A 19,460-nucleotide genomic window follows, 5' to 3' on the forward strand; every position below is an offset into this window, starting at 1 on the left:
TAGTGATTGTTCTTTGTAACCTTAAATGTAGTTTTTGTGATTTGCCTTAGGGTAGAAGCTATCTGAGTTATGCTTGCACTATAAAAGTAGATTTTGTAACCCTTCTTAGGGTTAGTCATTTATTCTCTAATTCTATAGCAGTAGTATTCTACTCTAAAATTGTAATTTCCTTTTGTCTGTGAGTGAATATAACCCTCTTTTTTACCTCATTCACCCATTAATACTAGTGCAAAACATTCTTGCCTCTAATGGTGTTTTGTTTTCATTCTTCAATCTGCATAACAATATCTATCCTTGCCTTTGAATGTTATAGAGTGAAATTTCCTTCATTGTGGCATTTCATTTTGGCTTATGATCTGTATGTAATTTTTGGATTAAGAAAAAGGTTGAATCAGTGTATTCTAAGGTTATATTGATTAATAGTGCATTGTTAGGTAGAGATATGACTGAACAAACGATTTTGGTGTATCACCCCCTTTAGATTAGATTAGTTTGTTTTTCTTCCATGCATTCCTTGTCCCTTTTCCTCTCAAAGAGTAGTTAGGCTCACCCTAATAGTTAGGAAGTCAACCTTCTCCAAAGACTCAATCTCACAATTCAAGTCCCATAGCTTGGAGATTGTTTCCATGTTTCACAAGGTTGCATTTAGGTAAAAACTTTAGGCAAGGTTGCAAGCTTTTGTGAAAACACAAACTTAGTTAAACTTTAGGTTAATTTCTTTTGGGTTCCTCAGTGGGGTGTTACATATGCAGTTACATTGATGTTCTATCCCACATCTTTCTTTAGGTAGGCGACATGAAAAATGTTATGAATGTGGCTTCCTTCTAGAAGTTCCAGCTCATAGGCAACTTCACCAATTTGGTGAGCTATACGATAAGGGTCATAAAATCATGGCTTCAATTTTTCTTTCCATTTTTCCTTCAACAAGGACTACATGTATGGTTGGATTTTGAGATAGACCAAGTCTCCCACTTTGAAACTTCTCTTGATCTAGTGTATGTTTCCATACATCTTTTGTTGATTTTGTGCCCTTTGTAAGTTCTCTTTAAAGTATTTTAGGATGTCTTTCCCTTTCTAAAGTCATTCCCTGACCCTTGGTGTGCAACTATCACCCAACACCATGTTAATAAATGAAAGGGGTTCATACTTGTATAGTTCTTTAAAGGGTGTCATCCTGACAGACATGTGATAAGTGGTATTGTAATAGTATTCCCCTAGATGCATCCATTTGACCCATGCCATTGTTGTGCTGAAACATAATTGTGGAGATAACATTCTAGACACTTATTCAAAATATTCATCTATCTATCTATTTGAGGGTGGTAGCTCATACTTGGTGACAATTTTTTTCCTACTAACTAAAACAATTATGTCCAGAATATATTGATAAATCACCCATCTCTATCACTAACAATGTTTTGTGGTAATCAGTGTAGATGAAAAACTTTTCTAAAAATAAGTCTACTACCTTCATAGCAAGAAAGACTAAGGGGATAGTGAAAAAGTGTTGCAATAGTTCATTAGCCTATCCACAACCATAAAGATACAATTCTTCCCATTTACTTTAGGAAGTCCTATGATGAAGTCCATAGAGATTCTTTCATACTTCCATTCTAGTACAGGTAAGGGCTATAGTAACTAGACAGGTAAGGTGTGTTCAAATTTGTTTTGTTAGTAGACTCCACATTCCCATACATACTACAATACATCTCCTTTAAGTCCCTTCCATGAAAAACTCTCATGAGATGTCTATAGGTTTTGAGAAATCATGGTTGCCCAACCAAGGGTGAGTCCTATATTTCCTTCAGGATTTTTTGCCTTAGTTTGGATTTAAGCACCAAGTATATCTAATCCTTATAGTAATTGATGTCATACACTACTTTTTATTGGACATCCTGAGTGTCATCATCCATTAGCTTACATTCCAATGTTTTTTTGGTATATTCCACCAATAAGTGTGTTTTTCAGTTAGCTAAGATCTGAGATAGTAAATAGATGGCAAGTTTTCTTGACAAAGCATCTACAACCACATTATTCTTCCCCTTTACATATTCAATATCAAAATGAAAAAACTAAATCTTACTTACCCATTTTTGTTTCCTTTCATTTAGATCCCATTTCTCTAGAAAATATCTCAAACTATTATGATTGGTATAAACAATATACTTGGCACCTACCAGATACTAGCAAAATTTGGTTAGTGCATGCACAATGTCCAACATCTCTTTGTCATAAGTGGAATATTGATACTCCATTTTTGTAATATTTCAACTCTCATGGGCTATAGGGTGTCTATCTTGCATTAACATAGCACCAATTCCCTCTTCAGATGCATCACTCTCTAGAATGAATGGTTGTGTGAAATCAGGTAAGGTGAGAACTAGACAAGTTCTCATTTCTTCTTTTAACTTATCGAAGATGCATTGCACTCTTTCATTCTATTGGAAGGAGCCTTTCTTAGTTAGCTCAACTAATAGTGAGCTGAGCTTAGAGAAACTACTTACAAACCTCTAGTAGTAACTACACATACCTAAGAACCCTCACAAATTAGAAAGCAATTTTGGTGGGTACCAATCTAGGATAGCTAGAATCTTCTCTTGTTGGACTTGCACTCCATATTTTCTGACAACATGCCCTAGGTATAATATTTCTATCATTTTGAATTCACACTTGGATTTCTTGGAAAACAAGGAATGAGCCTTCATGATCCCTAAGACTTCATTTAAGGGTTTCAGGTGTTCTCCCAAGTTTTACAATAAATAAGGATATCATCAAAGAATACCAACAAGTACTTACACAATTATTTGTTCAAGATATGATTCATGCAAGACTAAAAATTAGATGATGCATTCATTAATCCAAATGACATGACTAGGAAATCATAATGCCCATAGTGACAATGGAAATTCATCTTCTCCACATCTTCCTACATGCAGATTTGATGGTATCCAAAATAGTGATCTATTTTAGAAAAATAAATCACCGCATGCATCTCATCCAAAAATTTATTGATCCTAGGAATAGGGTATCTTTTTTTTTTGTCTTCTTATTAGTGCATGATAGTCCACACACATGGGCATCATCCCATCCTTCTTTTTTACCAAAACCACTGATGATGAAAAAGGGCTAGAGTTAAGACAAATCCATCCTTTCTCAAGAAGTTCTTGAATTGTCTTCTCAATCTCATCTTTAAATTTCTTGGGATGACAATAAGGTGTGGTAATTAATGGTTTGGCATTGGCTTCCAAATCAATGGTATGTTTAAACCCATGATGGGGGGGTATGCTAGGAGGAATTTCTATAATAAAAAAATTATCATGGGTCCTCAAAATATTTTGAAGGTTAACGTCCCAGTGAGGGGTTTGTTGTACTTGTATAGGTTCCATCAAAATGATAGAATGTGTAACCCATGCAATGTCATCATGCTAGAAAGCTTCCATCCATTGTGCTAAAACTTCCTTTGGTCCATCATTGGCCATTCCATGAAGAACAACCTTCTTCCCATTGACAATAACAATGAAGTCCATCTATTTGAAGCTCTAGATATATTCATCAAGCGTGTTCATCTACTATATGCCTAGAATAACTTCCAAATCATCCAAGTCCACTATAAAGAAATCTTCTATTGTAGTGTGGTTAGCCATGGTGATACTCAGTTGGGGAACAAGGTGCATATAGGGAAAAATTGTCACCTCGGAAACCTTGACCTAAAATCATGTCTCAATAGGTAGACCTCTTTTTTTCACCAAAGATGAATTTATGAAGTTTAGAGTGGCTCCACTATCGAGCATCACCATGACCCTTTCTCCTTGGAGGGTTCCCCATACAAAATATCATACAACTTGAAATCCTAACTAAGGTGATGGTTCCTCCAAACCGAACTAATGTTGTAAGTATCTTCATATGGTTCAAATTAACCATTTTGGTGTCCTCGTGGGAAAGGTTGTCTTCTATAGGTAGATCCTCCCACTAGTACATTTTAGGAAATATGTGACTATGAGATTAAAACTTTCAGGCATACCACTAAAAATTTTAGTCACGTGACTAAAATTGATCACATTCTAATATTTCTTTGTAATTTATAGGTATAGGTGACTAAATAAGTGACTAATTTGATCACTAGATAAAATCAGAAAATCAATCAAATAAAATGACTAAATAAACTACCAAGTAAATTGCTAAATAAGTGATTGGATAATTAGTCATTTGTAATTTTTCTCTTCACTTTCTCTAAGATTTTTTATTAATGGAATAGGTTAATTTTATTTTCCATAATTCATTCATGCCTCTTGGACGTTATCTTTCACATAGTAATCATAGTTTCACTTTACATCTTCTTGGATATAAGACACTTTGTTAAATGGCTTAGGAGATTTTATTCATTATTTTGGACTATTTGATCAATATTGCAAATTGATTTAGTTTTCCTATAAGAGGTATATCAATAAATGAGTGGATTAATAATTTTTTACTTAATTTTGTTTTCTTCTATTTATATTACTCACTATATTCTCAATTTTTTATTTTAATATTCTTAATTAAATAAATTATTAATTTATAAAAATTATTGATAATTTATTACTAGGTACAAATATATTTAATATATAACGTGTAAATTATATTTTTTATAAAATTCAAGAAGGCATGCATGTATTTTCATTTGGAGGGAGTTTTAGGAAATTTATTTTTGGCATAAAAAAGGTTGGAGAAGTTTAAATCATTTTTCCTCTGGTTAAGTGTAGGTTTTCTTTGTGAAATCCTATTTTGAAGAGAATGGTTTATCCTTATTTGATATTTTTCTTTGTTATGAAAGGAAGAAGGGTGAGTTCGATGAGAGAAAAGAATAATAAGGGATAATGGATCCTCATGTAATAGAAAAGGAATTTGTGGATTATTAATTTTAATCACATATTTTCTACCAATTTGGTGGGATTGGTGAGAGCATACTAATTAGATGGATTTGTGCTAGATGATTTAGGGTGTCTAGGGCATCATTGGAAATCTTATCATTATACCCTTTAAAAAATGTAAGAACAACATCAACACCATCGATTGCTATCCCTCTAGCCTAATGACCAACATGCTCATATTTTTTAGTGGCTGCCTACAATTATTTAATGAAAAATACCAGTGCAAGTTTAATCCTCCTTAATTCATTTTTTAATCCAGTCCCTATTTCCAAAGATGGACCAATTTTGCTAATGGAAGATGTATCATCTAGCCTTTTTAAAGTGTTAGTTGGATTTTGATCATTTTTGGTTGCTTTCACTTTTGTTAATTTGCTTCTTTCGATTTTTTCTATATTATGCCTACTCTTGTGTATGTGGATTCAAATAATCAAGACAGTGGGTTTACAAGATGAAATCACAAGGGAAAATTAAAGTATGTCAGGAATATGAAGCACAATCCTTGAGTAGATAGATATTTTGAAACTTTCACCTTGTTAGAGAAATTAATAATGAATTCAACTTGGGTGTACCAAGATGTAGAAAAATGATATATATTAGCCAATTTAACTAATTATTCTTAACATTTAGTGTAATTTTAGTGGATTCTTGTTATTTCAATCTTGTTTCACAAATTAGCTATGTTTTGCATGATAATCTTGAATGAAGACATTACATTGACACTTAGACAAACCAAAAACTAGTTCAAAAAATCATAGATATAAGCTATCAAGTATGAACCATTTATTGCCAAGAAATGAAGTATCTACTCAAAACAATAAATCAATATGTGACTACTATAAAGGACATGTTCATCTCTTCTACTTTCTCCTTGCATGAGCTTAACAATATTATTTGATCTCTAGTCTTATTAACTTGACTCACAATCTAGATTATTTTACTTATTTTTTAATTTAAAAATAATTAAATTTAATAAAAAATTAGAAATAGTAATATAATCTAACTACTTATTCTATATAAACACTAGAATTCAGCATTAATGTACAAAATTATTTACTTCAATTTTAATCCACACTTACTTTCATAGAAAAGGACCAAGTTTTAAATAAGAAAAAGAAATGGTATTGTAGTCACAAAAATTTAAAATATATATTTTGACATTCTCACGGGAAATGTTTTCCCCTAAAATTACTCTCCTACATCTTGTGTCATTCTAAATTGCTCTTTGCTATCACTCAAAATCTTCACAATGCTCTATGCAAAGGAAATGATGTACCTAACATAGGAACACACTACATATCCAATCCACATTAAGGTTAGGGAGTGAGAGGTGAGGGAGTACAAGGTAGAGGAGGTTGAGCTTCTGAGATCAGGCCCTATCTAAATAAGGTCAAGCATGGTCAAGGGAAGGAGCTAGAATCTAAGCTAGTGTTAGAATTTTTATTATTGGTGAATGCCACTTGGGATGGATCTCACTTATATGGCATTTGTAAGTTTGAGGTTCAATGCTTTCTTTTTTATTATTATTAGCATATACTTTATTTTAAGGTTGCAGCTATGGAAAATTATGTCATATTTTTTCTTTTTCTTTTTTTTACTAAAATATTCATTTTGTCAACTCTTTAGTCCATCACACCACTAGTACCAAGGGATGTGAAAAAATATTTCTTCTTTAGGTAGATAAATCATGTTGCTACATGTAACTAGATAAAATGTATTATGTAGGAAAATTATAACTAGAATCAAATAGATTAGGGGAGTAGTCTATGATATTTACAAAAGTGTGTGAAGAATTAGTAGGAAAATAGAAAAAATTCTATTGTTTTCATTAAGTCTGAAGTATGAATGGAATGGTTTTTCACATCTATATTTACCATCCTTTAGTTGGTATATCATAGACTCCTGATTATAGATTCTTGGATTAATGAGTGGTCAACAATGCAAGAGATGTGAAAATGTTTATTTGCAACCACCAACCTTCAGATACAATAGTCAAGAGCTTCACAAAGGAATCATAGAAACTAGTTAAAACCATATATGCATTCTATTGCATTCTCTTGGAGAGAATGCTTGAGTTGAAAAAAGCCACTATAACACATGGATATGGCACAAGACTAAATTGGTGGGATGAGGCCAAGAAAAAGTAGAGGAGGAGGATGAGGAAATAGTGAAGAGAGATGCAAAATAATTAATCTATATTATCATGTCCAATTTTCTAGGTCATCGGATTTGGGGATGGGGATGCACCTACCCTTGGATAGGTGTATAAGTGCATCAATTCTATGCTTGAAAAAATGAGATGCCTAAGAGAACATATGGATTTTTGACCATCTATAAATAATAAGCTTTCAGTCATATATGTCATCCATCGAAGGTGTCATTCACCAAGTTGGTACAATATTGAAAATGACTTAATCTTGCTTCTAGTTTTGTAGTGAACACTTGTCAAAATCATTTGAAAAATGGTACTAGGTATAGGAGCTTCAAATGACAAAAATTAACTACACAATAAAATTAACTCACTATTCCCATACACGAATGATAGCTTCAAACATCCAAAAATGAATAAAATCCATCCCAAGTTCTGCATAGAACATTAGCCTGTTATTCTTTGTTATATCGTTCTCAAACTACTTATGAAGGGAACTCTATTAATATCCTAAACAATATTATATTCCTTCCTAGATTTGTTCATGATAGGCACATCAACCAGATCTTGTACCCAGAAGATCTAGGCCCAAATACCCATTAGAGTGAGACATCCTCAGTATAAAAGGTCTAAATCTACAATATTGGCTACCACACCAGTTTGGTCAATTTAAGAATCTAGAAGGACTCATTTTTTTAAAGAATGGATGTGCTCAAATAGAGAAAACATTTTTAGAGAGTTCCATGTGTAAAAATATACTAATCAATACTATTGCATACTGTTGCAGGTTATAGAATTGTTGTAAGCTTAGATCAAACATTTTGGCCCATAGATGTTGTTTATTTCTAATTATAAACTAGAGAAATCTTGAGTGTGACAACAAAATCTTTATGGTGCTTACAATTCCAAAAGACACATGATGCTTCACATTTTATTTAGGAAAAAAGACATCATAAGTTTATAAGATTACAAATTTTGTAAAGCAAAAAAATACTTTAATAAGAATACAGAGAAAATAATCACAAAATTCATCTAGGTTTAGAGTTTTTCAAACCTTGAGAATGTTGAAAATTGGCTAATGAAGATATGTAATTGTTGTTATTTATGGTAACACATGATGTACATTCTTATAGAAAACCTTGAAAATAAAGATAGTTTTGGTACCCAGAAAATTGTCTAAGTATGAAATTGGTTTATAGTAGTGTATTATTTTGTATGTAACTTGTTACTAATGTCATATTATGATTAGTGAGGTTAGCTGGAGATAGTATACATGTTGATGATGACATGTACAACCTCATAAATCTATATGGACTATATGAAAAAGAGATATTCACATTTTACCAGTGAAATAGAACAGTGAAATTAAAGGTAAAGGAATTATTTTGTTTACAAAATAATTACTTGAAAAATTAGGGCTAACGTCCTAGATGTTTACTCTAAGTTGACAAAGTGTATTATGGTCTTAGCCAACCTAGCAAAAATTTGTGAAAAGGCACGATATTTATGCAAAGGACATCTTGTGATAAGAAGTGTGTAAGTGTGTATTTTGTATTGTGATGTGAACCTTTTGTGAAGCAATATATGAAAAGTTTTGAGAACCTAATTTTGTTATCCAAGATCAAGTTGAGGTTAGAGATCATTCAAGGAAAGAAGTTACAACACCTATATACCAAATTTATAATTACTTGTTTAGGTAGTGAGCTCTTCTTTTAATTGGAAGTGCATGTTTGGGTAGTGGGCTCATCTTGCATCTACTGTGCTATAATTCCTAACAAGGCTGGAGTCTCCTAGTAGGGACTCTCTATACTAAATTTTCTCACTGACTCCTAGCAACGTCCATCCTCTAACAAGGAACATATATATTAGTATATTATCTAGTGGGTATCATCCCCACCAGGGTTTTCCCTTGGCCAAGGTTTCCCTAGTTACCAAAATATGGTGTTATGAGTTATCTTTTTGCATGGTTACTGTCACTATTCAACATTATTTGTTTACTTTCTTATGAATAGTTCAAAGTAATAAATAAAATCTAGTTGGCACCTAAAGTTTTTAAATTACTAATTCACCCCCCACACCCCCCCACCCCACACCTCAGTAATTCCTATTTCTAACAATTGGTATTTGATAAAGTTTATATTTGATAGAATCATGGATATGTCAATTGTTCATAATGTTGAGGATGAGGAGAGACCAAAATTGAAGGTTGTTTCCATGAAACCCATAGAAGGAAACCCCAATTCAACATTATCCATTACTCTGAACAATGTAGTGTATTTGGAAGATGTAGGAAGTTATCTTAATAGTAAGTTTGAAACTATTGGGAGTGAGTATATGAACAAAGATATGGAAGTTGTCGTTAATCATGATATGTCAGTAAAGCTCATATTTGAACATTTGAAAGAGCTAGACCTTTTCAAATATCATTTCTACCGTGAACTTGATACTAAAGAATGGACACAGATTATACTAAGTAGAATTTAGGATAGTAAATTGTGGATGGAAGAGAAGATAGTTGACATTTTAGCCAACCTTATTCATGAGGTAACTAGAGTTAGAAAACAAGGTAGTGTACCTATAGATGAGAAACTAGTTAAGAAGAAGGTTGAGAGCTAGAAAAAAGTAGTTTAGAATGGAAAGGCCATGGTGATCAGCACCATTAAACAAGATGATGTAAGATTCCTAAGCAGAATAATTGCCTACTCTATATGTGCAAGTTCTAAAATTGATGAATTATCAGCAAGATTCATCTATGCAACATATAATATTTATATTGAGAAAGAACAAGTTAATTTTAGTGAAATTCTAAGAATACAACTTGAAAACTTAGAAAATATCAAGAGGACAAAGAATGGTGTGTTTAGATTTTAGTCGTTGATCAATCATATATTATTTCATGTACCTAAGAGATTTCCATACTTATCAGTCACATAAATTATGAGTAGTGAGAGATGTACCATGGAAAAGATTATAGATGTATGTAGAAGACACCCAACAAACAAAATATTAGACAAAAAAAAATGATCATGAAGACATTTCAGAATGAGATGAAACAAAGATTTAGAATTGCACCTGCAATTGTAGAAAGATTCAAAGATGATATGTGTTTTACGGTTGATACAGATTTAACTCATATTCAAGTAGTAGAACCTTAGGAAACATTCCTTGATCCCTTAGTTTATGAGATAAGTGATGATGTAGCAATTGGATATATTGATCTATTGTTGAAATCTAAAAAGGACCAAGCTGAGTACAAATTTGGGACATATGAAGAGATCACCCAATCTACTCATCAAGCATCCTTAGAGAAAGCATCTCACAAAAAGATTGAGTCTATAATAAAGAAAGCTCTAACTAAGGCCAGTATGATAGAAAGTGAATCATAGGTAGTTAGATGGACCATGAAATAGGAAATAATGTATGTGCAACCACTATCAATTGGGAAAGCATCTAGTGTATCTATTGCAAAGATACCTTCATAACAGAGCATATTATATGTTGTAGTATCAATTGAATAGCCAAGTAAGCCAAAGAGAAAATCTGAAAGACTAGTGGAAGCTAAGTCTACTAAGACTAAAAGAGTCAAGCAATAGGCTACTAGACTAGGAAAAAGACAAAAGAAATTGATGACAATTGTAGAATCTAGTAAAGAAGAACAACAACAACAACAAGAAAAATAGGCAAAGAAATTTATTGTTTCTAAATAGATAGTAGGAAAAGAAAGCCAACCTTGGAAGTTGATGATTGAGAAGATAAACTCAACCATTACAAATGAAGGGAACTTTGTTTAGATGAGAAAATTTATTATTTGTATAATGATATTGAAAAAGATCATATTGATATCTCTATTGTAGGATATATAATTGCTAACAATCTAAAACTTAAGGATATTGAAGGCACAGTAAATCAGAAAGTCTATGATAGACTTATAGAGAAGAAAGCACCAGCTCAAGAAGAAGATATAGAACTTCAAAAATATATGATAAGGACAAAATGGAAGACAAATGATGATGAAGAAGTCAAGAAATTGTTGAACAATCTGGCACCCTACTTGAGGAACAAGGTGAGACCATTTCTATTTATGGTGGGTGAGAAGGATAAAATAAGGAGTGAAAAGGTGGTAGCTATCAGCCAGATGAAGACAGAGTCAAAGACAACATCTACTCTAGCATCTAAAACCTCGTAAGTGTTAGTAAGTGGTGACATTATGAAAATTGACTAGACCAATGTTACTATTAACATTGATGACACTAACCCTTTTGAGAGTTTTGAACAACCTGAATCTCAGGTTGAGGTTATTCAAGATCAATTAAAACTAATTGAAGAGGGAAAGAGGCAATTAGAGGTAGAAAAGAGAAATATTGAAGAAGCTAAGAAGATTTTTCTTGAAGAAGAAAAGAAAAGAAGAGTTAAGGAAGAGAAGAAAAGAATAGAGGAGGAAGAGAAAGATAAGAAAAGAAGAGAAAAGGAAGAGAAAGAGAAAGAAGAGAAAAGAGCTAAGGAGGTAGCAGAAAAGAAGCAAAGGGAAGATGAATCTAAATAATCTAGTTCATCTACTCCACTTTCACTTGTTAGTCTAACAAGTGATGATGATGATCAAATTGAATTGATCTCATCTCTAACAAAACTTATTGAGAAGAACAGAAGAATGAAGAGCCTACAAAGAACCTTGATGGAGGTAACTAAAAGATTACATAGTACTCTGGTAGTCAAGCATAAAAATGCAGATCTTGAACATAGGGCACAAGTAGTATTGAAATCTTTTGATGAAGAATTTACAAAGTTGTTGAATGTTGTAGAATCCAAGGCCTAGATTTCTCATGATGCTAATTTATTTAGCATCATTTTTCATAATATCAAGAATGATTTGTTAAGCCTTGATACTTGTATCAAGGAACTTTAGAGATGTTAACAAGATGGAAATGTACTGTACATTAAGTATACCTTATCTCATAAGTTGAACAAGTTAATGTTGACAGTAAGATTGAAGGAAATTTGAGTGAGCTAGAAGCTCTATCAAGCCAAATACAACAACCTTCCAACAAAGTTGATGACTTTGAAACACAGGTGGTCAGTGTTCATAGTAATATTAGGAAACGAAAGAAAAAATGTTGAAGAGATTATTGGAATTTAGTGGGTCTATTGCTCTGAAAATATCTACTATTGAGAGATAGTTGGAGGAGTCTGTCAAAGCCAAGGACACCTATTTGAATTTCTGATACTCTGATCTCAATGTAGTGGAAATTGCATCATATGCCCTATGCATAATTCTCACTTCTGCTACAATAGCCAAGGACACACGGATAAAAGTTGTAGATAGTCTCAAGGCAAGTTTTTATGATTGCATGAAGATATTATTAGCTTAAGGCAGATGATTACAATTTTTGACATTCTAACCTTTGTCATTGATGTCAAAGGGGGAGAAGATGCATCAGAAAATTGTAAATAAGGTAAGAGAGAAGATTCAAATAAGGTAAGGTATATAATCATATTGAAAGGGGAAGCATATGTAAGATGGATAAGTTGTAAAAGATAATTAATGTATTAATACTATAATGTTTTGGACAAGTTTTTGTTACTTAGCCAATTTTCCCTATTTTGTTGCCATCAATGTCAAAGGGGGATATTGTTAAAAAATGGATAATGAATATATGTAATTGCTGTCATTTATGTCAACACATGATGTACATGCTTGTAGACAACCTCAAAAATAAAGATACTTAGCTTCTGGTTCCCAGAAATTTGTCTAAGTATGAAAGTGGTTTATGGTAGTGTATTGTTTTGTATGTAACTTGTTACTGACGTCATATTATGATTAGAAAAGTTATATGGAGATAGCATACATGTTGATGATGGCATGTACAACCTCATAAATTAGTACAGCCTATATGGAAAAGAGACATTCACATTTTTCCAGTGAAATGGAACAACGAAATTAAAGGTAAAGGAATTATTTTGTTTACAAAATAATTACTTGACCAATTAGGGTTGGCATCCTAGATCTTTACTCTAAGTTGGAAAAGAGTATTATGGTCTTAGCCAACCTAGAATCAATTTGTGAAAAGACATAGTATTTATGTGAAGGACATCTTGTGATAAGAAGTGTGTAAGTGTGCATTTTGTATTGTAATGCAAACCTTTTGTGAAGCAATATATGCAAAGTTTTGAGAACCTAATTTTGTGATCTAAGATTGAGTTGAGGTCAGTGATCAATCAAGGAAAGAAGTTACAACACCTATATACTAGAAGTCTAATTATTTGTTTGGGCAGTGAGTTCTTCTTGTAATTGGAAGTGCATGTTTGGACAATGGGCTCATCTTGCATCTATTATACTACAACTTCTGATAGGGTTGGAATCTCCTAATAGGAATTCAAAGTCTCCTAACAGGGACTCTCTATACTAAATTTTCTCATTGACTCCTAATAGGGCCCATCCTCTAACAAGGAACATATATTAGTATATTCTCTAGTGGGTATTATCCCCACCAGGGTTTTCCCTTGGCTAGGGTTTCCCTAGTTAACAAAATATGGTGGTATGAGTTATCTTTGTGCATAGCTACTAATATTGTTCAGCATTACTTGTTTACTTTCTTATGTATGGTTCAATGTAATAAATAATATCTAGTTGATGACTAAAGTTTGTAAATTACTAATTCACCCCCCTCCCCCTAGTAATTCCTATTTCTAGCAGAGAGTGGGAGGATACATATAATTAGTGTAAACTTCTACATTTTGATAGTTCAAGTACACTACTCACAATAGTAATATTAGATTTAAATATAAGAGGGATGGATCTTTTAACTTTGCCTACATCATGCTCTACAACATTTGGAGGAGTGGCATCAATAACTTCTAGCACTTCATGCATGTATACACAATGGATATTACCATATGTTATTACCACTCTTGGACAACAATAATGTTGTTATGGTTGAAAACCATTACCTCATTTTTTTGTTGTAATTCTTTTAGCTCTTTGTTCATTTGGGATATGTCTTCCACTTTTTTGTGAAAATCTTCCTCTGTTGTCTTCTTTTACTGAGATTCTCTCTGAATTGTTGTTAACAAAATTAACTCCTTACTAGTAAATTATTCTCCAAACTACTAAAAAATAAATTCACTCAGTTTACTTTCAAAACAAAATAAATTCATACATTCTACCCTCTAGGGAATCATTGTTCTCTCATCATATGGGATCATTTAATATGGAACTAAGTGCATTTTATAGGTTTGGAGTCTATTTGTAAATGTTCCTAACTTCAATTTTTTTAAGAGTTAAGATTAAGTTTTAATCAAACCCTTGTAGAATGGCTAGTTACTAAGGGTTTCCTAGTAGGTCTTACAGTTCTTGGTGTAACTTCTATTATTTTTCATAAATGGACACAAGAGTAGACCAAAAGAAAACTAGATTGAAAAAGTCCAAATCCAGAAAGTGTGTCATTACATTATCATAATAATTTAAGCATACTCTAAAGGAATATAAAAAAATTTCTTGTATTTAACTTCATACAAAGGGACAAATAACCTCAAATTCAAACTAGCTATCACTAATTGGAAAATAGTTCTTATGAAAAATTTATTGCCCATATCCATTAGTTTTTCTAGTAAATCTTATAGAGAATCTATTACATCATACTTATCATCAATTAAAAAAACTCTCATAATTTACTAGCTCTTAAACATTAGTTCATTTTAAAAACTACATTGACTATCAAATTACTATCCAAATAACTAGTTTTCTCGACTTCATGCTGCTATGGAATCAAAAATATTCCACATGCCTTGACCTTTCAACATGAGATTACGTGCATTTTAAAATACAATTAATCTACTTTTATGTTCCAAGATTATAGATTTATTCAATTTTTAAACTATAGTTATGATGAAACCCTCTAAGACTACTCTATTACTAAAGGTTTCTTATAGTTTTTAGAGAATGTAATGGATTTCTTTATCTAAATCATGGCTAAACACAAAAGTGAGTACAAATGACACCTTATTCATTTTTCTTCACATATGTTGATGATAAAGGTATGTAACATAATATTTCATGAAAGGGAAAGTGCCAAGAAACAATAGTTTATCTCTATGGCCAATGAATATCAAATAAATAGGCATTTAAATGATAAATTTTGATTTTTTTAAGTTAATTTTTTTCAAACAAACTCACCCTCTACCACAGTTAAAGTGAAGATAGAAATAAAATCATTTAAATGTTAAAGCAAGATATCTTAGTGCTAAATACCTACTTCATAGCATCCAACCATTGTTGCACAAACTTTGAACATGCTCATTGTATTAAACCCTATAATAGCTTTCCTATTTCTCGATACAACTATTAATCCACCTTTACCATCTTCTAAATTCTTATTGATAATATGGTTACTAGAGTCCTAAAGAGATAAACCCTTATATTCCATATGGTCTACCACATTTCCTACAATTGTTGCTCTTATTATGGTTTCACCTTCACCTATGGCTGAAATTCAAGAGATGTCATTGGTATACCTAACCACACCAATGATTGGAGAGTCCCCAATTCTTTCTAACCTTTTGTTTATCAGCCCTCCAGTAGAAGTAGTTGATTTACACCATCCCTTAATATCCACTAAAAAACAACCAATAGTTTCTAGTTGATAAAGATTGGTAGGTACTCCATTCATATCCAACTCAAAAAAAAATCCACTTTTGCAAGATGTTTGGTCTCCATTTTCATATGTTAAACCACTCCCAAAATATTTTTCTAGGGAAAGTTTTCCATTTGCATGTCACCTTATTATGGGTAACTGTTCATTTTAATTAGGTTTTCCAACTCCATTCTTAGACTCTAGGAGATGGTAGTCAAACTATATGATGTTCATTTCCTTTTCCTATTCCAGTTGGTCTTTTCTTTCAGTAGTAATGAAGTAGTTTGTATCCATAATTTCAACACCCTTCTCTCTTACAAAATCTTCAGCTCTAGAGAAAGTAATGTATGCATGTGGAGACTTTTTTATCATAAGCCTGGCAAGGGAAATAGGACTTTTAACAATAGAAAGTCTAGAAGCTTCTCCACACTTATTTCTAGAATCATCTATTAGAATTCTTTTAGAATAACTGAGGGGGGGTGAATCAGTTATTCAAGGTCCAATAATGTCCAATTAAATTTTATTTTTTAATAAAATAGAGGTGAATCAGAAGTACTAGGCTTTTTATTTTTCTTGTCAAATCCTTAATAACATATAATTGAAATTATCATGCATGCAATTAAACATTAAACAATCATGAAAAGTAAACATGCATCACCACATAACACTTGAGATTTTGGTGACCCAAAAACCCTCTAGGAATAAGAAGGTAAAACTGGGGTGGGGATGACACCCACAAAATTACTGTGCAATAGATTTCAACCACTTCTAATGGTTTTCCCTGTTAAAGGCTTTACACACTGTTAGATGTGACCCTGTTAAAGGATTTCTACACCCTATTAGGAGTGTGCCCTATTAGAGGACTTAAGAACATTCAACTTAGAATGCCACCCTGTTAATGTATTTACATAGAGTTTTTAGGCCCACCCAAGTTCATGGGATTTACAGTCACCTTCTCAAAGGAATATTTTATCCCTCTCTAAGGATCTCCTATCCTTCTCCTGAGGATCTCTTATCCTTCTCCTGGGGATCTTCTATTCTTTTCCTGAGGTTTATCCACCTAGTTGTTAAGCTAACCTATCAATGTAGGATTTCAATATCTAATACAATGGTAAGAAAGTATTAGAAAGTTTTTGACCTAATCAAGATTGCAACTCTAACCTCGTAGATTTTAGATCACTCTTTAGTTCTTTTCTTTGCATGGCTTTTCATCCTTGCAGTGCTGACAGCTTGTCCACCCTTCAAGATCTATCTCCTTGAGTTCTTCCACTCGTTATGCCAATGCACTCTATGGTCACTTGATCAACTTAGAGTCTTGATGCTCTATGCTTACTCCTCATTGTGTCTTCCTTCTGATACTTCACACTAGCCTTCTCTTGGCTTCTTTGCATGACCACACTTATGACCAACTCCCTCTACACTCTTGATCTCTGACCTATAACTCCTTATAAAGAATTTTTGTTCTTCATTTCCCGCTCAAATCTGCCCCCTCATCAATTTGATTTGATCTGAGAGAATGATATTATTTTCCCTCCAAATTGTTTCTTCTAGAAACTTCATGATAAGTCCATCAGTATTCGCTCAAAACTAGTTTGCATGGTTTACATGAAATTCTATGACATCTACTCATCATCCTTATCATCCAACTAATTCACAAAATTCAATGCAACAAACTTATCATTACTGATCAAGCGAATCCTTTTTGTTTTATCAATAATGCAGCAACTCGGCATCATTGGTTTACTAATGCTCAACACCTTCTATGTTACTCAGCTTCTACTACATTTATTGATGCTTAGCATCTTCTATGTTACTCAACACCTAAAGGATTGCTCAGCTCCTTTTGTGTTACTCGGCACTTGAAGGATTTCTCAACACCTTCTGTGTTACTTGACACCTGAAGGATTGCTCGACACACACTGAAGTTGAACTTGCTTGGCTTTAACTAGCTTTCTCGGCACTCACTTAGTCAAGTTCTACAAATGACTTAGTTAAACCTTACATCTTTGATGTGTCTTAGGGTATGTCATCAATACACTATTTCATCAATGGCTTAGCTGATCCTTATACTTCATTACAACATCATAACTTCAACCTTTCTCTGGGTGCTCTAGTTACATCTTATTGATTGCCTCCTCCTTGTCAATCAACCAATTGATAGTATTTGGATCACTTAAGCAATTGTCATTCCTACAAGTAGCAAGTTTGACATCAATGACAAAATAATGATTGAAAACATTCTTTACCAGTTCCATCATTCTTCATTCATGATCTTTTCAATCATTTCCAACATCATCCATTATGCTTTCTTCCATTTCAACTATGCCTTTCATAGATAATGTTGAGCCATGACCTAAATTAAAAATTGGGTTGCTATCAACCTCCCTTACAACAAGCTCAACAACATCAATGGTAGGAAGACAAGCCTTAAGAGAAGTAACACCCAATTGGAGGCAATATAAGAGTGCATCTATGGCCTCCTAATGATGATCCATGTGTAGGAAAGGATCAATCCCTATACCTCCATGCACAACTATTTCCCATCCCATTCTCATAGGAAAACACAAAATAATATGGAACCTTTCTCTATGTGCTCTCCTATAGAGACAACTACAAGATACCCAAAGAAAATAGCCAACCTATTAGGTGATAAAATTTGATTTATATTTCAATAGAACATATTAAAAAAACTTGATGGTGTATCTCTTCTTCTTACACTAATACATGCAAATTCCTTCTTAGTTGAGTACAAAACTCTTCTTGACTAACAACATTCTACTACAACATGGTTGACAGTTAAGGAAAAATATATGAAATACCTTCAATCCTTTCCTCTAAACTACTCAACCTCTTCCTATTCAACCATTTAATGTTGTGTTTATATCTTTCTTTGCACAAAAATGCACAATATAATTCCAAATAGTTATGGTAGGACACACAATGAAAAGGTTCTTTAAGGATCACAAGACCCAAACGTATGAAATATCCCCAATCTGGGACTACCATTTTCCTTAACAAAAATACTTGTCTCAAAACTTAAGATTATTGATGACAATAACATTTTAATTAAAGTTTCCATTATTTTCTGACCTGATGGATGGGAGATGATTGAAATCTATGGGAAGCAATATTAGGTAAAGATTAAAAAGACTATAAATATAAGTAACTTCCTCCACAACTCACACTAAATATTGGAATTATTTGAATTTATAAGTCTTGTGAAAGGCACCTCAATTGTTTGTTATTTTGCATTTGTTTTTATAGAGCATAGCAAAGAACTATGTTTTTTTCTTTCTATTTTTATCTAGTAATCCACACAATCCATCTACCATTTTGAGATATCATTCACTTAAACACATAGATGAATAGTGAATGCTAAAATAGGAAGAGAACCATGCAATATTTTAGGTCAAAATCGTACCTATATTCCTATTATTTATACTTTATTGCCTACAAGCACCAAAGCTGCAGATTTAGAAAGAACAAATTGTAAGACCAATGGCACTAAAAAGGTTCACAATTTTTTTGTTAGGAGATCTTCCCTCAAGTCTACTCCTATAAATGTAAGTGTGGTAAAAATATACCTCACGCATTCCTTCATATATCTATACAAGGTGGTAATTTGTAGGTGATAATTCATAGCAAGCATCTGTGTGTTTGAGATAGGTCTAAAGAAGGGTGCTTGGTGGTATGCTTCTACAATAGTTTGCATGGATGAGAAAAAACCCACCATAGCAGCTCCATGGTAGGTCTCATAATTTATGGGTTGCTCCAAGG

General features: G+C 32.7%; 1 pseudogene; it reads right to left on the minus strand.

The window, feature by feature from the left end:
- Positions 1-15,293: 15,293 nt before the first annotated feature.
- On the minus strand, positions 15,294-18,232 carry LOC149551806 (putative isoaspartyl peptidase/L-asparaginase 2; annotated as a pseudogene).
- Between the last annotated feature and the right edge of the window lie 1,228 nt (positions 18,233-19,460).

The sequence above is a fragment of the Cupressus sempervirens genome, chromosome 6 (genome assembly GCF_028749045.1).
Source record: "Cupressus sempervirens isolate cs-2001-9-10 chromosome 6, ASM2874904v1, whole genome shotgun sequence".
Classification (NCBI taxonomy): domain Eukaryota; kingdom Viridiplantae; phylum Streptophyta; class Pinopsida; order Cupressales; family Cupressaceae; genus Cupressus; species Cupressus sempervirens.